Raw genomic sequence first — 26,694 nt, 5'->3', positions numbered from 1 at the left:
TTCTGTGTCGTGTGGATGGAATGGGTCGTGTGGATGGAATGGGTTACGTCTTCATCTAGCTAGTTGTGTTGGAGCGACGCGTTCCTTACCTTCTCGAAGACGGGTCCGGCGTGAAGAGGCTGTCCCGAAGGGTGCTGGAGGGGTTCTTCCCGGTCCACTGCTCTCGAACCCAAAGGGATCATGGGGACGATCTTGATGCCGACAATGTTCGGCGCTTGATTTGGGAACGCTGAGTATGTCCTCTGTTTCCCGCGTGGCCTCGTGGGGTTGTTCCTCAGGCAACCTCTGAACTCGATGGCCTTGAACAGTGACGAGTCCATACGATGCATTCAGAAGGCTGGCAAATCGCCAACGTGAACCTGGAAGGCAAGTAGGACATCTTAGATCGATCAAAGCACCTTCTATGAGCTAAACAACTTTTCTTCTGTTTATCTCGCGTTTTCACACTCCTTTCAATGACAAACCCTAGAATTCCAAACACTTGGCTTCTCTTCATCCATAATCAATATCATAATGGCCACACAAACACTCAACACTTTTACCAAGTTTTGTTTGTTATCCAGGGAGGAGGAAACCGGCCTGAAGATGTGCTCAAAACGGCATGCCATTGAGTTTATAGCTGTTCTACTTTATTTCATTTCATTGTACTCATTTCCTTTCTTTATCCCATGGTAGACAACATCGGAGAAATCAGAGACAGCAAATGACAATCGACTTTCAAACACACTTGGGACTTTTAAAAACATGACTCTCTAATGCTGTTACAGAATGACAAGGGGGGGGGGCCTGAGACGATCTACTATGACTGAAAGAAGCCCCCAGGTCCGTTATGTCCACCAACAGAGGAAAGACGTCTCTCAATGCCAGAGATTCGTGAAGAGGAAAGGAAATGTTTACTTCAAGCTATACAAACTTAAAGTAGGGACCTAATGTCTTTATCAAAAATCCTAAAGCCCCTTAAAACACCCACAAACAGACACACTCCTTCCTTCCTTCCCCCTTTGCCCAGTCCAGAGTATCGTATCTACTAAGGCTGTGGGGGGGTCCCTACTGTGGCAAAGGCACGTGGTCCTCTCTCCCAGGACCACGGGAGTCCCCACTCTGCCAGAGCCACGTGGTTCTCTCCCTCAGGGCTGCGGGAGTCTCCACTCCGTCGTGGTTCTCTCCCTCAGGGCCGCGAGAGTCTCCACTCTGCTAAAGCTGTGGGGTTCTCTCTTGCAGGGCTGCGCATGGTTCTCCCCCCTCAAATGGCTGCCGCGTCTCGGTTTAAATCCCAGCGCGAATCTTCCTCTGAAGCCCCATTTCCAGCTCCTCTCACAATTGGCTACAGCTGCCAGATTCTGGGCAGGTGTGGCCCTGGGGTGTGGAGCCAATGATCTCCAGGTTCTTCTGGATCTTATTACAGATCCCTATTGGAGGCTCCCCTCTTGGCTGCACCCTGTTACAATGCTACAAAAACAGTTCCAAAAAAAAATAACACGAAAAAAAGGATTCTGGCTGCTTTGGTCCTTATGGTGAAAACCAGTCACAAGGGAACTGGACCGTGCTGACATCTGGACGCTTTGGGAGGCACTTGGAAATACCGCTGCCATCCAAACTCGTGGATACGACACTGAAATCCACCCCTATTCCTGCCGACCTGCACGGACGGTGCATTCCCCAAAACGGCCACAAGACGGCAGCAGAGAACGACAGATGCAACGCATAGCGCACTATTGCCTCGGCTGAAACATTCCATCCATTATAACCGTGAGATCCAAGGATGGGCACACTTTATCTCCAAGAAAGAAAAAATGGGACGGCACAATATTGCCACCATTCTATTCCGCTCCCTTCTGCCATCTTGCCAGAGCAGAGAGTTCTGCCAGGGGCTTTCTGCAGGATTCCTGAGAACAGAAATTTCTCTACACTGAAAAAACTTTCGGATTAATGCACTCAACAGCCACACGAAAGTGCTAGGTCTGCTGAGTACAGCGATTGAATCACGACTGTGCAGCCAGTCTGAGTAAGGTAGCCACCGCCATCTTCCTCCAAAGGGAGGTCGTCATCCAAAGGAGAGGAGGTTGCCCTTGTACTGGATTCTCGAGGGAGCCCTGTAGCAGGAGCTGTTTGTGGAAATCCATAAGGTTACTCGCAACACGTCTCCGAGGGAAAGAGGGCAGCATTCATCCTCAGAAGACTGCGAAACTGCAGGAGGAGGTGAGAGCGCACGTTTCTGTTTGGTGACCATGGAAAAAGTGTTGGGCCCTCCATCTCTCCCATTTCCCGTTAGTGGAAAAGATCCATGATTCATCACCCCTCACAATTTATTTTGGAAAGTGAACATTTTCCTTATCTTTCACTAGAGAATCTCCTACGCATAGAACGTGAAGATGGGTCCCCCTAATCCCTGCATAACTCCTGTGGAACCCAAACTTCAAAAAGATAGACCTAACTCTGCTGGTGCAAATAGTTTTCAGCGCTTCATGAGGGTGCTTGAGGTATGTTGCCTGTCTCCCATGGACCATAACATGGTCTGTCCTCCGTGAACCTTGGCCCTCCACTGCCACTGGTATACCAGACTCCTAGGGCAACTGCAGGCGAGAAATCTCCAGCATGAAACTCCACGATCCACTTCAGACTTGTTGCGTCCCTCACGGCAACGTCTCCACACACACCACCAATCTTTCTTTACCTTACAGGGGTGCTTTTACATTTCTAGAAATGACAAGGCCAAAAGGGCCAAATAGGTTGCCTAGGCTATTTTCTCTTCACTATGAAAATGGCCACACACACATTCACTGGTCATGTTCAGATTTTTTTTAATGAGAGCCGGTATAACAGCTTTCATGGTGCAATCTAACAACACGGTTTTGAATGACATAAAGGCATGTGTGCACAATGAAAGTGGTTGGATGGGGTAGGTATGTGGTGGTGGGGGGGGGGACACCAAACTAAACTTTTTACCAACCAGACTTAATGCAAGGTTCAACCATCATCACAGCCTTGAAATCTTACACTTTTTATTTTTGCTCTCATAGCATTTAAGCTACCATTCACAGCAAATGGGTGACTGCAGCGTTCTGTTTGGGACTTCTGAAGGAGACTCCTACAGAACCTCCTCCATGAACCACCAGGGCAATTACAAAATAACTCGACAGGACACATGGTAAAGATGCTCTAGAACAAAACTTGAGAAAGAAATCTTCACCCTGGACGGCACATATTGCAACAAGAAGCTGCCAATGGACGAGTTTTGCACCCATACGAGGAATCAGAAAAGTTGATAAAGTCCAGGCAAAACCAAGAAACGAGGCTATACAGATATCAGGAAAGGGCACATGCATACAATGATACAGCGGATAGTTTACTTTGCTGTTTTGGGGTAACTCTTCGTGCAGCATTAGGTATAAATTGTACCTCTGCATTCTTTAAGGAACCTAAAAACAGACCAAATAGACAGAAATGACTTTCAAGCACACCTGCAACTAGTAAAAGCCTGACTAAAATACGCTGCAAAGCTGCTTCAGAAAAGGGTCACACAGTACACGTTCCCTGCTCCCTTTGCTCCCTTTCTCCTTCACCTGAGAGCCCGTCACTAGGTAACTGGACACTGTTGCCATTTATACGTTGTCAAAAGCACTTGACATGACTACTGCCATGAAAGTCATTGTAATTCCACTGGAATCAACCTTTACTGCTGACCTACACTAAGGTGTCATTCCTGAAAACGGCCACCAGACAGCAGCAGACAATGACAGATGGACCGCAGATCCCACTAATGGCTAGGCTGAAAGCTTCCTTGGCTTTTGAGCCTAAGATGCAATGACAGACACACTTTTCATTTTCCCAGGACAATGTGACTGCAAAACAGCCTCGCTGTTTTCTTCCACTGCCCTCTGCCTCCTTTCCGGCAATTTCACCATTCCATGGTCCCACAACATGGTTATCTTTCAGAGCACAGAAATCTTCCACCTGCCTTCTGCAGTCTTCCAGGGAATGTTAATTTCTCTCCAACAGGAAAGTCGGAAAGACCCAACTCAAAGGCCACGTGAAGGGGGGAGTCTGGCGAGTATTGCGGATGAACCACGACGGCGCAGCCAGGCTGAAATCGTTTTTCCGTGGTCAGAAACAGAAACATGCACTCTCACTGTATGCTGAAGCTTACGTGTCTTTGCTCACAGATTCCAGGCTCTTTCCCTTGGATGGTGCTTTCAGTTGGTCCAAAGGGGAGCGGTACATGTTGCCAGGAACCTGCTGGTTTCCCCAGGAGCGCCCACTGCAGGACTCCCTCCCCGATCCACCCCAGGAGGGGCATCACCTCCGATGGATGGAGACCGGCCTTGGGAGAGGCTGCTGTGGTGGTTCCTTTGTGTGCCCATAATCTCTCCTGTTCCACATGTTTCTCAAATATGAATGATTCACTTCGCACCCCCCACAGATTGGCCTTGGACATGGAAGGTTTCCGTTACCTTTCAGTAGAGAACCAGTTGTGGACATGGGATCAAGAAGAGTCCCCTACCACCCCATTTAATTTCTGTGGAACCCACGTGTCAAAATGATCTTTGTCACCATCCTAGTGAAAGGGGACTCAAGACTTGTAAAATTTTACCTTAAGGTAAGAATTGATAACTCTTAACAAGTAATGTGGAAGTTAAGATTTTCACTCAGAAACTACAGATAAGGCCCATCCTGGCTTCTGGGAAAACTGCTGACCTCCTGGGGCACTGCTGAGGGTTACCACCTGAGAACAGTCAGACCTTTTGTGTTCCAGGAAGACACAGATGACCGCCATTCCTGGGAACAGCTAACTGCCCAAAACTGGAAGGTTGCACCTTGCTCACCCAATCCTCCCTGAATCTCAAAGCCCTCACTGCACCCGGTGTATTCCCTGTTCTAAAAAGTCTGGCCAGAAAATAGAAGACAAAATGGTAAGTTAGGGTATGAACCCACGATCTCAGATCGCCAGCCCTCTGAATAAAGCACCCATAAAAGAGTCAATCACTGTCACTGCTTACTGGGCTTGGTAGTAAGAGGCAGCCCGAAAGCCAATGCCTTTTCCAGTTAAACTAGTGCAAATGATATTTGACGCTAGATTAGGATAATTTCAGTGTGTCGCCTGCCTCCCATGGGACATAACATGGTCTATAGTCATGGAAGGTCTGGCCTGCCTGACTCTCCACTACAACTGATCTGCCTGTCTGTGGGGCAACTGGGCGTGAAAAATCTCCAGCGTGAAACTTGCAATCCACTTTAGACACGTGCCATCACTCACGGCAATGTCTTCACACACACCGAAAACCTTTTATTACCTTACAGTTGCACATTTACCTTTCTTGAAATGACAAAGCCAAAACTGCCGGAAATGTTGCTCCTGTTCATGCATCTTCAGTGGGAAAAGGACCACACACACATTCGCCACTTGTGGTGAGATTTTCTTATCAGACGCTGATGTGATGGTGGCCGTGACACGATCTGACAAAACAATTTCAAATGATGTTAAAGGCAAGTGTACGCGACTGAAGCGAGGGGATGAGGAGGGGGCTGACGGTGGAAGTGAAGTTGGGGACCGAACCAACTGTAGGGCTGAACATACTTTTTGACCACCCTGATTTAAGACAAGGTTCAACAAGCAGCACTGGCTCAAAACCCTATACACTATGTTTGGCTCTCATCACCCTTATGCTAACATTCACAGAGAATGGAGGAGAATATTCTGTGGTTCAGGACTTCTGAAACAGACTCCTACAGAAACTCCCAACACGGTTCCCCATTACAACTACAGAATAACACGATCAGAACAATGCTACACATGCTACGACCCAAAACTTGAGAAAGAGATCTTCACCCTTCAAGGCACACATTAGAAGCAGAAGATGGAAATGGACAAGTTCTGCACCCACATGAGGAATCGAAATAGGTAAATGTAGCCTAGGCAAAACAAAGAAATGAGCCCTTAGATGTGTCCGGTAGGGCGATACATGTGCTAATACCACTGATATTTTACTTGGCTTTCTTTTGTATCTCTTGGTGTAGCATTATGTATAAATTTTACCTCCGAGTAACACAAGAAAGCTGCAGCAGACAAAGCAACGACAAATGATTTTCAAACACTCCTGAAACTTGAAAAAACCTGACTCTCCTACAGTACAAAGGCACTTCCAACAAAGGTCACATCAACCACATTCATCGCTCCCTTTCCCTTAGCTTACAAACCAATCACAAAGTAACTGGACACTGCTCAGATTTACATGCTTTCAAATGTGCTGTAAATACCACTGCCATGAAAAGTCATCATGATGCCACTGAAATCAAACCCTTTTCCTGGTGACCTGCACTAAGGTGTCATCCCCAACATGACCACAAGAGGGCAGCACAGACCAACAGATGTAAGGCACATCCCGTTAATGGCTTGGCAGAAAAGTTCATTGGCTTTTTAGGGTGACATACAATCATAGGCACACTTTTCATTCTCCACCAACAGCAGGACTACACAGGTCGTCACTGTTCTGTTCCACTGCCCTCTGCCACCTTACAGGCAACTTCACCATTCCATCATCACACAACATTGTTCTCTTTTGGATGACAGAAGTCTTCCAGGTGCCTTCTGCAGTCTCCCAGGGAATGGAAACTTCTCTCCACAAAGAAAAATTTGGAGAGACGGACTAAATAGCCGTGCGAGGGTACAAGGGTTGGTGAGCACTGCGGATGAGTCAGGACTGCGCAGCCAGGCTGGAACCATTTTTCTCTGCTCACCAAAGAGAAACGTAAACTCTCGCCTCATCCTAAAGTGGACATGACTTCTGCTGACAAATTCCAGACACTTTCCCTTCAGTGGACCTTTCAGTGGGTCTGACGGGGAGCCGTAACTGTTGTGAGTAACCTGATGGCTTTCCACAAGGAACTCCTTCCTCAGGACTCCCTCCTGAATTCACCAGATAAACAACCTCAGCTCCTTTGGATGAAGACCACCCTTGGGTGGGGTGAGGGGTGGTCCCTTTGTTTGCCCACAATCTGTCCTGTTCTACATTATCCTAACACAGCAACAACCCGTCCCTACTCACACTTTCAACTGAAAACACAACATTTCCCTTACGTCTCAGTGGAGAAATGTATGTGGATAGGCAGTCAAGAAGAGTCCCCACCAGCCTGCTTAACTTCTGTGGAACCCAAACATCAAAGCAGTAATATGACAGCTGCTGCAAACGGTTTTCAAAGTCTGACTAGGATACTGTGAGTATGCTGCCTGTCTCCATCCTGTTGTAATGTGATCTGTCCTCATTGAACATCTTCCCTTCATGGCTCTCCACTGCACCTGGTACGCAGGACCCGTGGGACAACAGCACATGAGAAATCCCCAATGTGACACTAGGCCATCCACTTGTGACATGTTTTCTCAGCACCTTCTCCATACACACGACAAATGTTTTGTTTTTTTTCCTTACATTTGTACTTCTAACTTTCCAGAAATGACAAAGCCTAATGGGCCAAAAATGTTCCTTATGCTCATCCATCTTCAGGGTGAAAATGGCCACACAGATATTCACCACTTCTGATAATTTTTTTTAGCATGAGCAGATATAACATGTCTCATGCTAGAGTCTAAAATAATGGTTTCAAAGATTTTTTTAGGGCAGGTCTATGAGACCAGAGTCACATGACAGGCATGACTGGGGACAAAAAAAAAAATTGTGCGAAACTGATTTAAAGCAATATTCAACCAGCATCACAGCATTGAAATCCTATGTGTATTTTCAACTCATGGCACTTAAGCTGCCATTCACTGAGAATGGATGACTAGAAAGTTCTGTCATTCAGGATTTATGAAATAGACTCCTACATAACCTCTGAGGTGAACCACTATTGGAATTACAAAATAACTCAAACTCAAGGATAGTGAAGATGCTCTGTTCCAAAACTTGAGAAAGAAGTCTTCACCCTTGAATGCTCACATTAGAAACAGAAGCTGTAAATGTACATGTTGTGCACTCTTACAAGCAACCTAAAAAGAGTAAACAAGGTCCTGGTAAACTGGACAAAATGATTCTGTAGACATGTCTAGAAGGGTGTGTATATAACATAAAAGCGCTGGTACTTTTTTATTTTTTTACCTCTTGGTGGAGAATTCTAAGTAACTGTTACCTACACATTGTTTAAGGAACCTGCAACACACAAAACAAATTACAAATCATTTTCAAGCACACTTGCCACTTCTAGAAATCCGAATCTATCACGCTACACAGTGAGATCCGAGAGACATCACATAAAACCTGCTTATGGGTCCCTGGCTGTAAATCTGGAGACCAGGCACAAGGTAACTGGACAGTGCTGACATCTGGATGTTTTCAAATGCACGTGTACATACCACTGTCATGAAAAGTCACTGATACTCCATTGTAATTCACCATTTTTCCTGCAGCCCTGCACTAAGGTGTCACTCTTCAAAATGATCACGAGATGTCAGCAGAGGCCGACAGATGGAAGGCATATCCTAATGCTGGCCCAGCTCAATGGTTCCTTCACTTTTTACCCTGAGATGCCATGACAGACACACCTTTCATTGTCCCCCCACAACCTAACTGCACACTGCCATCACCGTTTTCTTCCTCTGCCACCGTCATGCGATTTCCCCATTCCATCGTCCCACAACACTGTTCTCTTTAGGAGCAGAAAACTCTCCCAAGTGTCTTCTGCACTCTTCCACGAAATGAAATTTCTCTCCACAAAGAAAAATTCAGAGAGAGGAACGAAATGGCTGTGGGAAGGCGCAAGGTCTCCTGAGCACTGTGGAGCAGTCAGGACTGCACAGCCAGGCTGGAACCCCTTTCCCTGGTCACCAAAGAGAACTGTGTTCTCTCACCTCATCCTATCTGCTTCCACATCTGCTGACAAACTCTGGACTCTTTCCCTTGGGTGGAGCTTTCAGTGGGTCTGATGGGGAGCAGTACCTGTCTCCACTAACCTGCTGGCTTTCCATAAGGAGCTCCTCCTGCAGGACTTCCTCCCGGATTCACCACAAGGGCGACGTCACCTCCTCTGGATGAAGACTGTACTTTGGAGGGGCGAGTGGTGGTTCCTCTGTTTATATAGAGTATAATTCTTCCTCTCATGGCTGTAATGTAGAAATCAGGAACAATCATTAATAATTCCTTATGTTTGAAAGTTAAGAATTACACTTCTAAACCACATTGCAATCAACAGTGGTTGATATTTCACTGGAATCAACCACTTTTCCTGTTGAGCTGCATGAAGCTTTGATTCCCAAGGGACACATGACATGGCAGCAGAGAGCCACACTTGGGACATTTCTCACAGGGACTATCCTGTGCTACAGACAGCTTTAACAAATTCCAAACGACTGACATTATACACAGCATGTTTCTTTCTGTCACTGCTGTTAATATAGGAATTGGGAACAAAAGGTAACTACTAAGTCTGATATTTAAAACTTACTAAATGCACATCTCAATGACATTTCAATCAACATTCATGGATATTCTCCTACAGTCAACCACTTTTCCTGCTGACCAGCTACGAACATGTTATTCCCAAAAGGCCCACGAGATGGCAGCAGAGGTGCACACTTGGAAACTGTTCCATTTGCTTTGCCAAAAGGTTCATTCAGTTTTTAGGGAAAGATACAATGAGAAAGATGTTTTTCCTATTCATCAATCATTTCATTGAACAATATATTAACCATCTTGTACCACTATTCTGCCATCTTTCAGTCATCTTCATAATTCCATCTTCCCAAGTGTTTACCTTTTGGCAAACCAATATAAAGCCAGTTTCAAAAACCATCACGGCATTGAAATTTTATACCATGTTTCTCTAAGTGCTCTCGTTGCACTTAAGCTAGAATTCATTACAAATGGGTGACTGGAAAGCCCTTATATTGGGTAGTTATGTCATACACTTACAAATAACCTCAAAAATAGAACAATTTGAACTTCAAAATAAACTGAATAGGAATGAAGACACCATATGCAAAAACTTATGAAAACCATCTTCACCCTTAAATGCACAATATCACAAATAAAGGCTGAAAATATACAAATGTTGCACCCATACTTATAACCTAAAATACTAAATGAAATACAGAGAAAGTAGAGAGAAGTGTGCACATTCATGAATCTGCAAGTGTATCTACAAGAAATCATAGCAGTTCTTTTTAACTCTTGGAGTAGAATTTTGAATAAAACTTTTGTCATTGCTTGAGTAAGCAGCAACAAAGTAAATTAAAATTGGTTTTCAACCACACCTGAAACTTTTTTCAAGTGACTATATTTAGCTATAAAGCAAGTTTCAACGAATGTCTTCAAAAACTATGCTTATTGCTCTCCTGCTCATAAGGTAACTAGAAAGTCCCTATACTTACATGTTTTAAAATACATTTCTAAATACCTTCCCAATGTAAATTACAGTCAGAGTGGAAAATAATTTGCATAGAAAAATAGCAACAAGAATGCACACCAGACCAAGATCTTTCTAGTTTCAAAAATACTAAAACCTTCAAACTGCTTCTCAACCAAAGGTGATTTGTGCCCCAAAGAGGACTTCAGGCAATGTTCTGAGCCTGTTAGATTGTCCTGAGGTGGACGGAAGCGAGCCTGCTGGCAGTGAACTGAGGTATTGGATGCTAATGAGCACCTGCAATACAGAGGACAACCCCCCAGGAGAATGAATTCTCTGGCCCAAAAGGTCCATACTGCTGAGAATATGAAACCCTACTCTGTATCATGAAGACTCCATTGGAATACAAGCAGTATATCCTTTTGAATCCTAGCTCTCAAGGGCTGCCTTTCTTGGAACAGGAAGCCTGAAGCTGAAACTGAAAGAATAAAAAATTGCCAGTCAACTTGCAAATGTCGGGGAGAAGTGTCCTAGGCAATAGTCAGGAGGCAAAGGAAGATCTGTCCACTTAGGAGAACACATCACACTGTGGTTAAACACAGTAGTCCTCTGAGGATCCCTGCTTCTTTCCATTGCTCATACATTATTTTAATAACTTATTCATAGTGTCATTTACAACAAAGAGTCTTGCTCTGTTAGATTCCAGATTTCACCACCTAAAGTTTTCCTCTTTGAAAATGTGGACATTTGCTACATTGTGTTCTTCAGAGTACCTACGGGGGCAGGGGGGGGGGCGGGGGGCACACTTCCTGTCACAAAGTACTTCTGATTTCGAGAACACCGAGCTCTTTTAAAATGCTAAGAAAGATGTTACTCTTTTATTTGGTCATTAACATATTCGTGACTAACAAACACAATTTTCCTAACTCCTCACATTACCTCACTTCTTCATGTTTTCATTCAAGCTTTAACTATTTCTAGGTCACCTACAGCTACAACCATGGAATGATCATTATTGCATGAGAGCAAGTTTACCCTCGTAACTCATGACATTCAACGGAAAAGTATCACAAACAGAACTCACTACAAGGATAGGGAAATTACATGGAAAATATGTAGATATAGAAAATTATAGATATAAATTTATGAAAAGACTCAGAAGCAACAAAACAGTTTTAAAAAAAACCTGGGAATAAACCTAACTACAATGTACAGGATCTGTATGAATGAAATTGGGAATTGCTACACAGTCACAGAAACTTGCACAAATGAAATATATCGTCTTGTTTGGGGGTTAAAGATGGCTATCTTTGTATACCCATTTACCACAGTTATCTACAACAGAAATACCCATAGAAACATAGAAAAGTGGTCCCACAGGAAAAAGTTAGTTAAACTGGGACCCGAGACATGTACCCCAGAAACAGTCTGGCCCCCGTTTTCTGCTCCCCACAGGGGGGTTGTATCTGCCCCCCAACTCTCTCACCTCGTAGCCCCGACGCAGCTCACCTCCTGCCCCTGGACCACCTTGCTTGCATCGCGTTAGCCTGTGAGCGTCACCTCATGCCCACGGAGAGTCGTGCCCCGGCAGCGCCTAAACTCCAGGCCGTGCAGTTGCTCCTCTCTCCACCAGAACTGCCAGCCTCTCACACTCGCCAGCCTAAATACGCCTCCCACCCAGCCCCGCCCCATGGGTGGCCCACTCCCACCTCCAGCCAAGTCCTGCCTCTGACCTTAGGCCCCACCCCTCATCTGTACCTTTGAGGTTGATTGGTCCATTTAAAAAAAAATAGCCGGGAGTCATGTATACTTGTGGACATGCAGTGTAATGAAGAAATACATTAATAATTATACTTTACAAAATTAAATAATACTCTGAAGAAGTTCCGAGAATACAAGGACAAGACACAAACTGGGAGAAAACATGAATGACCTAAAACGTGGTGTGAAAAAACATCGAAAGTGATAGAATAGGAACAGGTACACAGGATGGTGCAAAAGCAGCTTTACAGTTGTTCACATGGAAAATAATGTCATCATTATTGAATAATAGGGCAAAAATAAACTTCGTTTCTCGTCCTCAAACACGAAACCTCCTTTTGCCCCACCCTGTCTTATGCACACATAAACCACATGAAAATTACATAATCACATCCGGTGGGATTCAAGGTAACAAGCATGACTAGAGAGGATGACCACTTCCTATCAAGGAGTTTCATTTACCAGGACGTCCAAATTCATACACAATGTCATGAACTTAAATTATGCAGATCACAGACACAAACAAAAATCTACAATCATAATAGATTTAACAGACCTCTCATCAAAAATGCAAAATTCCTCTTTCAGAAACAAGAGACCACCTCAAATAATTCAGTAAGGATGTAAAATGCACCATGAGCGGCACACTGGACTCAACATTCACAGATAACCCACTCCGCACAGTTTTCTTGCTGACCTGCCCTAAGGTGTTATTCCCAAAAACGACCACAAGACGGCAGTAGAGATGCACACTTGGAACATTTTTACATTGACAATATTGTAATAAAGTTTTTTTAAAAATTCAAGGGATTAAAATTACATTAAGTTTCTAGCTCTAATTGTAGATAATCTAAAAATCAGATGTAAAGGTCCCCAGAAAATTCTTACATTCAGAACTTATGAAATGGACTTCTAAATATCCCTCCAAATGAATCACAATTGCAGTTAAAATATCATTTCAAACAAATAATATTTAAAACAATACCTTAAAAACCTATGGGAAAACATTGTGATACACCTGCACATTAGGGGGAAACAGTTTAAAATTCACATGTTTTGTATCCATACTGCAAACCCAGAATAATAAATTAAATCCAGAGAAACTAGAAGAATGGAACTAGGCAAGGAGAGATGTCCTGAAGGGTATATACCTGAAACAATAGCAGCTATTACCTGTTTGGGTAGGATTTTGAGTTACTTTTTATTTCTCTATGTAATTTAAGGAAGTTACCACAAAAAAAGGCAGTATGTTTGGGTAAAAAAAAAAGAAGTTATGAGAGGAAAACTGGGCGTAATTTAAGAATAAAAATAACCTAGACTGCTGTGGTGACACCAGAGGCCTTTTTTCTGCTCACCCGCCCAATCTCCTCACTCAGAGGGGCCCCTTTTCCAAAGGGCACTTCTTTGTGAGGAAAGGACGGGACCAGAACTGAATGGGCAGAGAGGTGCTGACCAGCACAGCCTGAGGGGGAACTTGACCCAGGGCTGCCTCACTCCAGGGCCCCCTCACAGTCAAGACACTTCACAACTAAGCAGCAGCAGCACTGGGCTGACCCACAGAGCTGCTGCTTCATGATTCACCTGGAACATGATTCACCTGGAACAATACTGAGCTTCCTAACAGCCATGCTGCACTCACAGCCATTAGTACCAAAACATAAGTATTCGCACGGAAAAGAGTTTCCTTCTTCCCCACACCCCAGCTCTGGAACTCCTGCTGGCATTGAATTGGAGCCAGTGACCATCACTTCACAGACACCAGATGCCACAGACAGACTCAGAACCTGACACAGGCCCTGGACTCCAGGACCTGGGCCCCAGAGCAGACCTAGAACCAAAAGCTGAACCCCATAAACCTGCTCCAGTCCCAAAACTGTTCTCAAGATCAAGGACAGACAATGAACCCTGAATACCAGACCCCAGACCCCACAGATCGATGACAAAGGCTGGACACCAAATTTCACATACCCAAGATAAGGGCCAGAGCTGCACCCAGACCACACACACTAATCCAGGACACGGGCTACACCCAAAGATACTCCAGATCCCAGACACACAGCCAAAGACAGATTGAACACCAGCCCACAGACCAAGGAGACAGAACCCAAATCTGTAAACACAACCCCACAGCCAGACTCCAGAGCTGGAGCTGGGCAATGGAGCCCACTTCCCAGATGCAGGAGCAGAACCCAGTCCTCACAGTGTGAAAAGAGCCAGGAGCTGATAAAGAACATTCCTGACTCTCTAAGTCCAAGCAGCTGGCCGCAGAAATAGCTTTTCATGACAATGTAAGTGTACAATGGAAGAAAATAAGTCCTGGCACTACTAAATTAGATCAAAACCTGCAGAAATACAACAAAAAGACTCGCAGAGCAAAAAATAATAACAATGCTTACTCTTGCCAGGAGATGTCCATGATCTCTCAGATGCTGCACTTTCCAGAAGTTAGTGTCCTGCCTATGAATGTCACATGGCCGGTTCACCAACACTGTGGGGCATTAAAAAATTGTTTGTCTTACCTTCTAAATTTTAACACCTGAGACACCAATCAAATTCACGTGATCTTATTAATGGGCAGAATTCAACATCTAATACCTGCGCAAAGGGGATTCCTATTAAAATGAATACCAAACACAATGACGTAATATCGGGCATACGGGGTATTTTAGAAGAGGGAAGAACAGAGTCTTGGATTTCAAGCATGAAGTGGGGGACAGTGGCAGGTAATTTAGAAAGAAGGGCAGCCTACCTGGCAGGTTGATTTTTGTTGGGCAACTCCCACAACTTTAACACAAGGAATACGGTAACAGAGTTAACAAGCTCGGGCTAGGCATCTTACTGTCTGAAGCTGAGGTGATTGTCCTGAAGCTCTCTTCCAAAACCGAATTTTGGCAACTAAACCTCTTAGGAAGAAATGACATGAGAATCCTGTCATTTCCCAGCCTTCCCTTTCCTAACAGCCACGTTAACATCAGCATGCCAAGTGCAAAATGCCGGCCCTCTCATGACCGCCTCTGATACTTTACATACAAGTTTTATATCCACAACCTACATTAGCACAGTGTTCAATATTTCCCTGACACAATCAGTCCGTTTTGAAAATAATTTACTTCACTTAAATTGTTAAATTTTACCTAAGTAAATGTTGACATGCACGTACTTCCCAAATTCACCTCTTATTAAACACCTGACTACTTGCCAATGTGGAGGGGAAACAACCTTTCTTGTGACTTCAAGAATCTATGGGCTGCTCTAATAATCCAACAGCTATGACACAGATTAGCAAATGAAAACAGCCAAATGTCAGACATACACAGGCAGGAGAACCTCACTCACAGGAGAGGGTCAGAAACCCCACACACAGAAAAGCATACACAAGGCAGCAATAATGTGAGGTGCCCTAGTCATTTTCTAGGACAAATATATCTCCTTAGATCTGTGGAGAAATATTCGAGATGTGGCATTTTTTGGTACTGGCTTTGTAGCGTGATACAGTCAGGTTTTCACAAGTTATAAATGTGTTTGAAAAATGGCACAGATTTATGGCATCCTTTGCCCTAATCTGGAAACCAGTCACAAGGGAACTGGGCAGCCCTTCCATTTAGACATTTTAAAATATGCTTCTAAATACCATTGCCATCAACAGTCATGGATAATCCACCAGAACCAAACACTTGGCTGGTTGACTGGCACTAAGGTGTTATTCCCACAATAAACAAGAGACGGCAGCACACAACCACGCTTGGAACTTTTCGGGGTTTTTTTTTTTTTACAGTGACCATATTGTACTGTGGAGCAAGTTTCAAAAAGCAATATAAGATTCTCTGAGGTTCCAGCCAAGATTGACGCATAGGTAGAAACTCTTCACTTCCTTGCATAACCAAAATGAGAATAACAACCAATCTAAAATCAATAAACAAGCAGAAATGCCAGAATATCAAACTGCATGGCACCCTGATAGCAGAATTATTAAAGAAACAGTCAACCAGACCCACCAGACTCGTGCGCTGAAACACAGAAATATGGCCCAGATGAAAGAACAGAGCAAAACTCCTGAAAAAGAGCTAAGCGATGAGATAGCAAACCCATCTGCTGTTGGAGAGTTCAAAGCCCTGGTAATCAAAATGTTCACAAAACTGATTGAGCTTGTTCAGGAAGTGAAAGAATGAATAAAGACTACCCAAAGTGAAATAAAGCAAAATTGATGCGTGGGTCACTGGCCAGCAGTGATCACGGAACGCTGCGGATGGTTGGTCGAAACGCGAGAAAAAACATGCACAGAGACAGACCAGTTTCTGTGGAAAAGTAGGGACGGACCGGCCACCCCTTCTAGTGGGGAGCGCGCTGATTTACCTTCCAAACCGGCTTTAGGGTTCGTTTTGCATAAGAATTCAGGTAAAGCACATTACTCATTGCGAGGAAGTAAGGATCAAATGATAGGGAACAAGGAACTCTGAGGGTCTATTTTGAGACAGGGTCAAAGAGCTGTAGGACTTTAAGGAACAAACTAACTTCCTCCTTGGACCCTTCTCCTTCAACTGAGAGCATTCTAAACAAAGATGGTTTCACAGGAATTTACATGTTCTTTCTTAGGCCTCATCACCTGGGGAACCCGCCCTTTCCAGCACAGGACGGCACTACCCTGTCATTGTTTCAGGCTTAGGTGGAGCGAGGGAAGTAAGGCACCCAAGAGATTAAGAGATTTTCTTCAGGGCAGGAGGACTTGACCTTTGTCAAAGTCAAAGGGCGAGAGTCCATCACCCCCTTTTGCCGTAGCCCCCAAAGCCCTTCTTTTGGGGACCTCCCACGTAATCGTGCCTGTCTTGGGTCATTCCCCCCTTGGGGAATCTTATCTGTCATTGGGTAACCAACCAAGCATTGGGTTCCAGGCCAGGTGAGGTATATAGGAGCAGAAGCAGCGCCCCTGCCAGGGAGATAAGCTTGTCTCCTTGTTGGCTTAAGGTTTCAAGGGCATTCCCTTAGCCTTAGCCTAGGAGGGTTACAACTTCTGATACCAGGCAGGGCGGTTCCCAACACAAAATATGCAGGGAACCAACAGTCAGAGGAAGGAAATCAGGACTCAAATCAACTACTTGAAACAAAAGGAAGAAATAAACATCCAACCAGAACACAATGAAGAAACAAGAATTCAAAAAAAATGAGGAGAAGCTTAGGGACCTCTAAGACAACTTTAAATGTTCCAATATCCAAATTATAGGCGTGCCAGGAGGAGACGAACAAGAGCAAGACATTGAAAACTTCTTTAAACAAATAATGAAGGAAAACTTCCCCAGTCTGGGGAAGGAAATAGACTTCCAGGAAGTCCAGGAAACCCAGAGACTCCCGAAGAAGGTGGACCCAAAGAGGAAGACAACGCACATCATCATGAAGTTACCCAAGATTAAAGATAAAGAGAGATTCTTACAAGCAGCAAGAGGAAAAGAAAGAGTCTCCCACAAAGGAGTTCCCATCAGACTATCAGCTGATTTCTCAAAAGAAACCTTGCAGGCAAAAAGGGGCTGGAAACACGTATTCCAAGTCATGAAAGACAAGGACCCACATCCAAGATGACTATCCAGCAAAGCTTTCATTTGGAATGGAGCGGCACATAAATACTTCTTGGATAAGGTCAAGTTAAAGGAGCTCATCATCACCAAGCCCTTATTATATGAATTGTTAAAGGGACTTATCTAAGAAACAGAAGAAGATAAACTATGAACAGTACAATGGCAACAAACTCACAACTATGGACAAATGAACCAAAAAGGAAAAAACAATGAAAACAAAAACTAAGTAAACAACTACAACAGGAACAGGATCAGAGAAATGGACATGACGTGGAGGGATTTCAGTGGGGATGGGGGAGGGAAGAATAGGGGGGGAAAAAGTACAGGGAAGAAGTTTAATTGGCAGGTATAAAATAGATGGGGAGAGATAAAAAATGATATAGGAAACAGAGAACTCAAAGAAATTATATGTACAACCCACAGACATGAACTAAGGGGGAAAGAGCTGGAGGGTTGGGGGTGCAGGGCGGAGTGGGAGTACAGAGGGGAAATTGAGAAAACTGTAATAGCATAATCAGTAAAACAATTTAAAACTAAATAAAAGTAAGTAAATAAAAAACAACAAAAGAACTCAACATGACTGATAGTAAAGATGCTCCATCCCAAAACTTGAGAAACAACTCTTCACCTTTGAATGCACAGCTTAGAAACAGGAGCTGGAAATACACAACTTTTGCACCAGAACCAAGAACCTAAAATAGTTGATGAAGTCCAGGCAAAGTACAGAAATGAGCCATAGACATGTGCTGAGGGGCACGTATATAAAATGAGAGCGCTTGTATTTTACTTTACGATTTTTTACCTCCTGGTGGAGAATTTCAAATACATTTGACCTCCGCATTATTTAAGGAAGCTGCAATGGAAAAAGCTAATCACAGATGATTTTCAAGCACACTCGGCACTTGTAAAAACCTGCCCCTATCAGCTACAAAGCCAGTTCCAAAAAACATCACATAAAACATGCTTATTCCTCCCTAGGCTGATATCTGGAGACCAGACATGAAGTAACTGCACAGTCCTGACACTTGGACGTCTCCAACTGCGCTTCTAAATTACATTACTGTGAAAAGTCAATGATATTCCCCCTGCAATCAACCACTTTTCCTGCTGACCTGCACTAAGGTGTCTTTCCCAAAATGGCAGAAGAGGCCGACATATGCAATGCATATCCCACTAATGGCTTGGCTGAAAAAAAGTTTCTTCCCTTTTTAGTGTAAGATGCAATAATGGGCACACTTTTCATTTTCCCCCCAAAATGTGACTGCACAATGTCATCGCCAATCAGTTTCACTGCCCTCTGCCATCTCTCAGGCAAATCCCCATTCCACCATTCAACAGCACTGTTACCTTTAGGAGCAGAGAGCTCTTCCAGGTGTCTTCTGCCGCCTTCCACGGAACAGAAATTTCTCTCCACTAGGAGAAATTCGCAATACTGAACTAAATGGACTCACGAAGCTGCAAGGTCTGGTAAGTACTGCAGAGGAATCACGACTGCGCAGCCAGGCTGCAACCAGTTTTCCCTGGTCACCAAAGAGAAATGTGAGCCCCCACCTCATCATGAAGCTTTTACAACTTCCAATTGGACTCTTTCCCTCAGATGGTGCTTGTAGTTGGTCTGATGGGGCAGCATGCGTTGCGAATTTCCCCCAAAAAAGCTCCTCCTACAGGACTCCCTCTGGTATCACCACACAGGCAACATCACCTCCTTTGGATGAAGAACGCCCTGTGGAGGGGCTGCTGGTGGTAGTCCCTTCGTTGGCCCACCATCTCTCCCATTCCGTGTTATTCTCAAATTTTAATGGTTCATACCCCCTCACAATTTGCTTGCAACCACAATGGTTTCCTCATGTTTATGTAGATAACTGCATGTGGAAATGAGGTGAAGAAAGCTCCTGCCTCCCTGCTTAGCTTCTGTGGAACCCAAACATCGGAGCAATTCATGTGATCGTGTAGGTGCAAATGATTTTCAATGCGCGATCGGGATCCTTTGGATATGTCACCTTTCTCCCACACGGCATAACATGGTCTGTCCTCAGTGAACATCTGGACTCGGTGGCTCTCAACTGCAAATGCTCTGCCAGACCCGTGGGATGCCTTTGTGCAAGACATCTTGGCCATGAAACTTCACAAACCACTTCTGACACATTTCATCACCTACAGCACCTTCTCCATACACACTACTAATCTTTATTTGTGCATTTCTGTTGTGTTTTCACCTTTCTAGAAGTGACAAACCCTAATGTGCCAATAATGTTGCTATGTTCATCCATCTTCCATACGACAATGGCCACACAAATATTCATGAGTTCGGGTCAGATTTTTTAATGCATGCAAAGATGACAGCTGTCACAATAAATTTTTTTAAAAAGGGTTTCAAATGAAGTTAAAGACAAGTCATGGCATCCACCTCAACCGCAACCACCAACCCTAATCCCAACCCATGCCACTGGACTGCGTGTCCGAAGCCTGGCCCTGACTCCAGATGCCTGGCCCCGGACATCATACTCCAGAGAACAGTCTGTCCTCCTATTTAAACCTGTAAACCCTTGAAACACAAACATCTAATATCTACAAATATAAGGCAGGTTTCTGTATTAGCAAGAAAGAGCCCATAATTCGAGCTTGGTTAATTGCCTACTGTTGGGAACAAGAAAATTAAGCACTAAATGTGACCTTAGTAAACAGGAACCGCATTGTAGCCAAAAGGAACTAACAAGGGAAACAGAGTGTAGGACGTAGTTGAGCAAACGTCCTGTGTCATGCAGATATTCTCCCCTGGGGCTGCTAGATAGGCAATGCTTTGTTTAGTTTTAAAAATTTGAATTTTACCCTGTTCCCGCACGCGGTCTCTGTAAGCAAATAGCTAACTGCCCCATCAGCTTCTGTAAAACGCTTGCTTGCTTGCTCGCGCCAAAACCCCCATGTAAGAACCTAGCTGTGAGCGCTCGGGGCGACTCTCTCATCTGCAGCCCCTGTGGGTACTGTGTCTCCGGACACTTTGAGAGTTCACCCCTGCGCAGGTTAAACTTGGCCAGTAGAGCAACATCTTTGATACCCTGAAAGTCTCCGACATTTGTTCTCACGTTTGCTGGATGCAACACCTACCTCTGGTCACTATCTGTCTTACAAGGGAGTCCCTGATGCTTACAGAAAGAGCCCATAAATAACTTTGGAAATTGCCCCCAAATTTTAATTAACTGCCTCCTGTCACGTATGTGTTTTACAACAGGATGGCCAAATGGAGTCTGCAGCAAGATAAGAATTCGGGCAGACAGACCCCCATGCATCCCTAAATTTGGGTAGTCACATTCCCCCAGGAAAGCTGGCGCCACATTTACCCATTAATCAATATGTAACTCTTTTCCCTCCTATCCCACCAACTATATAAATCCTGAGAACAAAGGACTCACTCTCTCTCTCTCAGAGGCTCAGGATACTCTCGCTCTCAGGGGCTCAGGGGGCTCTTAGCTCTCGGGCCACAGGGCTTCTGACCACAGGCTGCCCAGGGGCTTGCCACCCTGGTCTCCAGCCTCTCTTGCTTTTCTCACCCTGATTTACTCTGAAACTTTCCCTTTCACCCCCTGATCTACCCAGTCCTGTTCTCTTCCATGGAAGCAGACCACTAATAAACTGATTACATACTACTAGATTTGCTGATATGTAATTCTTTACATGCATCAGCAAAAAGAACCAGGTCTCTCCCGTCAACACTCCGAGCCTCTTCATTTGCCTTATCCAACACCAGCCTCTGCTCATCCCCCTTACGGAAGCAAAGAATTCAATAAGGCTTCTATGTCTGCCCAATAGAGATGATAAATGGCAAAAACTGATGCAATCAAATCAGTCATTTTAGCTTGGTTATGTCCAAGCAGGGTTTGAGATTTTCCAGTTTCACAGGTCCACTGTAGGAAACAGAGTATGTGCCAGATAACATCTGGCAGACTGGCCTTCTGACCTTACTCTCACTGAAAAGTCTCCAAAAAGGATAGTGCCCTGCCCTGGTGGGGGCTTTTCCTCCACCGAATCTGGTTTCTTGACCGATTCAAGATAGCGATGCCAGTTCAGGCGCACTTTTCCCATTTCACTCACAGGAGTGGATCCCCTGGGGCTGCAGGAACTCTGACCAGCCTGCAGCAGTCTTAATACCTACATCTTCCTGGCCCCTCTGCTCTGACCTTCTATCTTTCATATGTAAATTCTCTTTTCTCTGAGCTATTAACTCACTTTCCTCTCTTTTTTCCTTTTTAACTATGCATGCATCTTTATCATGTAAACTCAAAAACTTCTAGGTAAGGCAATTTGTCCTACTTCCCTGATTTTGACAAAACAACTTTAGTTACAGTATAATACAGTAATTTAAAGACCCATTCAGTGACCAGCACTCTCCTGAGTCTAAATTATACAGGACACAAACAGAACAGTACTACAACAAAACAACATACGCTTTCGATATACGCTCATACGTCGATCAATTTACCAGAACCCACCTCAGCGGGCTGTTTTTTTGGAACAGAGGGTTCCCCACCCCCATATTACCAGACAGCACTCCACGGAGCTCCAAACAGACGCCCTTTTGGGACCAGAGCAGATGTCCTTGCTGACCAGACAGAGCTCCAAACAGACAGTACCCAAACAGAACAGCTGACTTAAGTTGTGACCCAGGATTTCAACCTGAACCAGAAAGCGCAATGATTCAGTCTAGTGTGATGCACGACGAGAGGTGCTGGGAGCAAGGGGTGAGAATCCCCAAGTGAAATCACTTGGCAGCTGCTTGGGATTCTCTGACTCCAAGCCTCCAGGGCCCCTCAGTCCAGGCAGCCAATGGGACTCCCCGCCAAAACACCCAAACTTACCAGAGAGTACCAAAGTCTGTCCCCGCGCAGACTCGCCAAAATATGTAACGGGAAAAGACACCGGCGTCCGGGCTGCCTGTCACTACCAAATCCAATAAGCAATGACAGTGATTGCGTCTTTGATGGGCGCTTTATTCAGATGGCCAGCGATCCGAGCAGATGGCGGGTTCATACCCTAACAAACCATCTTACTCTTTCTTTCCTGGCCAGATCTTTTATAAGGGGGTTGGGGGAGGGCAAACAAGGTGTCAGCGAAAGCCTTTCAAAATCAACAGTTGCCTCCAAGGGGGAAGGGTGGTCGCTTGCTTCTTCCTGGTACAGATGTCTCCAGGAGGTCAGCTGCTTATTCTCAAGAGGCAAGGTTGGGCCTTATCTGTAGTTACTGAAACAAAAACTTAACATACACATGACTTGCTAGATTGATGACTATTTACCTTGAGCTAAATTTTCCCAAGTCTTAAGCCCCTATCATTGCCAGGAGATGTTCATGATCTCTCAGAAGCTGCACTTTCCAGAAGTTAGTGTCCTGCCCATGAATGTCATATGGCCACTTCACCAACACCAGGAGTGATAAAAAAAAATTATTTTTGTCATACCTTCTAAATTATAACAGCTGAGATAATCAAATTCACACAATCTAATTAAAGGAGGAATTCAACATCTACTACATGGACAAAGAAAATTCATATTCACATGAATACCAAACATAATGAGGTAATATTGAGTATATGGGGTATCTTCGAAAATGGAAGAACAGAGTCTTAGATTTCAAAGGTGAAGTGGGGGACATGCAGGTAATTTAGAAAAACAGGCAGCATACCTGGCATGTTCATGTCTGTTGGGCAACTCCCACAACTTCAAGATGCAGGTTGTACAGTAGAAGGGTCAACAAGCTCTGGCTAGGAGTCTTACTGTCTGAGATTGAGGTGAAGCTCTCTTCCTAGAGCAAATTGTGGCAACTAAACCTCTTAGGAGGAAATGAGATGACAATCTTAAGTAATTTCTCACTCTTCCCTTTCCTAACAGCCAGGTTAACATCAGCATGCCAAGTACAAAATGCTGGCCCTCTCATGACTGCCTGTGATACTTTACATAGAAGATTTATATCCATGAGCTACATTAGTACATTCTTCCATATTTCACTGACATGGTCATTCAGTTTTGAGAATAACATACTTTACTAAAATTGTTAAATCTTACTTAAGTAAATGGTGAGGTACATGGACTCCCCAAATTCACCTCGTATTAAACACTTGACTGTTTGCTTATGTGGCCGAGAAACAATCTTTCATGTGACCTCAAGAATCTTTGGGCTGGTCTAACAATCCAACAGGTATGATACAGATTAGCAAATGACAATGGCCAAATGTCAGACCTACACAGGCAGAAGAACCTCACTCACAGGAGAGAGTCAGAAACCCCACACGCAGAAGAGCATAAATGAGGCAACCATGATGTGAGGGACCGTGGTCATTTTCTAGGACAAAGATATCTCCTTAGATCTGTGGGGAAATACTTGAGATGGAATAAAAGGTGTTGGAACAACTAAATGGGAAAAAATGTTGGGCCCCATACCTTACATCCTCCACCAAAATCAAGTCTTTAATTGATTTTAATAGCCACTCATAACTCACATAAAACACTGAGAGCTATCTACAACATACCAAGAGATCTAAAGTGAAAGAATGGTAAAAATACACTATACGAACATTAACCAAATGAAAATTATACAACATACAGCAGACTGGAAGGCAAAATGTAAACCACTACTACACATAAACAGGAGTACTTCATAAAAGTACTCCTTCAGAAAATTCAATTTACCACTTAGTTCCAAATTTTTATTCACTTAATAACATAAACTCAAAATTATATAGGATAGAGCTACATGGAAAAATACATGAAATAATAATCATAATGGGAGATTTAACAAACCTCTGTCATTCAGGTTCTGTTTCAGAAACAATAAAGCCCACAAAAAATAGAAAAAATATTTTTACAATTACATGATAAGCAAATGGCATTCAATGTGCATACATACTTCACTACACCCCAAAATGGCAAATTACAGAAGCTTTCCAAGCACCCTGGGAATTTTTATTTAAAAACTGACCATACTGTGATATAAAGCAAGTTCCAACAAACTGTAAAGGACTGAAATTTGCATTATGTATACATACACATATATGTTTATATGTCCACATATATATATTTCTTGCTCTCACTGCCATTTATCAAGAAATCAGTAACAACATAACTAGAAAACACTTATATTTACAAATTATGAAGTACACTTCTAAATAACCACCCAAAAATAATCCACAATTGGAGTCAGAAAACAATTTGCAGGGAATGATAGTCAAAACACTTCTTACCAAGGCCAGATCACTCAGGTTCCAAAGATGATCACAGCTTCAAGATCAGTGGTTTTCAACCTCAGATCTACTTTTCCCCCCAAGGGGACATTTGGCACATTTATGGAGACCTTTCAGGTTGTCCTTGGGGTGGGGTTAAGGTGGGAGTTGCTGGCATGCACTGAACAGAGGTAAGGATTGCTAATAAGCACCTACAATGCAGAGGAAAAATCTCCCAAGAGAAAGAATTATCCACAGCAATGAGAAACCCTACTCTATATGGAGCACGATTAAGAGTCAATTAGAATACAAACAGCATGTGACTTTGCACTCTCGATCTGAAATCATGCCCCTCTCTGGACAGGCAGCCTGCAGGCTGAGAGCTAAAGAACAACAACAGAAATAAATACATACATACATACATACATACATACATAAAATGCCAGCCATGTTGCAAAGACTGGGAGGGAGGGGGATATCCTTGGCTAGAAAACAGCAGCAAAAGCTCAGAAGCCAAGGAAGACATGACACCTTCAGACACTGAACCACGCTGCGATAAACCGCAGCACTGAGGGTCGCTGTTCCTTTTCATTGCCCATAAATCGCTCTGCAATAATTGTTTCTTAAAATCACTTAGACTCCACAATCTTCCTCATTTAGATTCCAGCACTCACCACCAAACATTCTCCTCTTTCAAAATGTGGACCTTTGCCATATTGTGAGTTCCTCAGATAACCCATAAGGGACGTGATTTCACTGACAAAAAATTTCTGATTTCTAGAAAACCATTGCTCCAGGTCCTGACCTCATGAACTTACAACTAACACATTTTTAACTCTTCATATCTTCATACTTTATTCCAAGCTCTATTTTTCATGCTTTATATGGCTAAACTAATGTAATTTTATTATTGCATGATATCTTATTTACCTTGAGAACTCATGAATATCAACCTACCATTATCATAAATAACACAACGTAGTGAATTGTGTGGTAAATAACATGCAGAAATAAACATCTTTTATATATACAAAGAATAATTTAAGGATATAATCAAAGAAAAGAACCCATGGTGCACCCCCCAAATCCGGTATCTGGTCCAGACGATGTGCTCACAAAAAGTGGTTCCAAGGAACTGGTCACTTGCATTGGGACCTGAGACTTGTACCTCCAAATAGTCTTTTAAAAAAATCGCCCTGGCTGGTGTAGCTCAGTGGATTGAGCGCGGGCTGGGAACCAAAGTGTCCCAGGTTCTATTCCCAGCCAGGGCACATGCCTGGGTTGCAGGCCATAACCCCCAGCAACCGCACATTGATGTCTCTCTCTCTCTCTCTCTCTCTCTCTCTCTCTCTCTCTCCCTAAAAAATAAATAAATAAAATCTTAAAAAAAAATCAACAGTCACTGATATTCCACTATAACTAATCAAGGACTTCTCCTGCTGACCTGAACTAAGGTGTCATTCCCAAACATGGCCACAAGATGGCAGAAGAGACCGCCACTTTGAACGCATGTGCCACAAATGGCTTGGCTGAAAGGTTCCTTCACTTTTTACCGTGAGATGCGATGCCGGGCACACTTTTCATTTTCCCTCAAACACGGTGACTGCACAAGGTCGTCGCCATTTTTGTTCCACTGCCTTCTGCCACCTTTCAGGTAATTTCACCATTCCATGGCCCCACGCCTTTGTTATCTTTTGGAGCAGAGAGCTCTTCCAGGTGGCTTCTGCAGTCTTCCAGGGAATGGAAATTTCTCTACAATAAGTGAAATTCAAGACAAACCGAAGTAATTGACCATGCAAAGGTGCCAGGTCTGGTGAGCACTGTGGA

General features: G+C 43.8%; 1 pseudogene; it reads left to right on the top strand.

The window, feature by feature from the left end:
• The first annotated feature begins 323 nt into the window (after window positions 1-323).
• The window catches only part of LOC123824289, a 47,899-nt pseudogene continuing 21,528 nt past the window's right edge, over window positions 324-26,694 (top strand).

The sequence above is a fragment of the Phyllostomus hastatus genome, unplaced genomic scaffold (assembly GCF_019186645.2).
Source record: "Phyllostomus hastatus isolate PE091 unplaced genomic scaffold, TTU_PhHast_1.1 phas_contig_551, whole genome shotgun sequence".
NCBI lineage: Eukaryota > Metazoa > Chordata > Mammalia > Chiroptera > Phyllostomidae > Phyllostomus > Phyllostomus hastatus.
The sequence above is the reverse complement of the archived record's forward strand: the minus strand, read 5'-3'. Positions and strand labels throughout refer to the sequence as shown.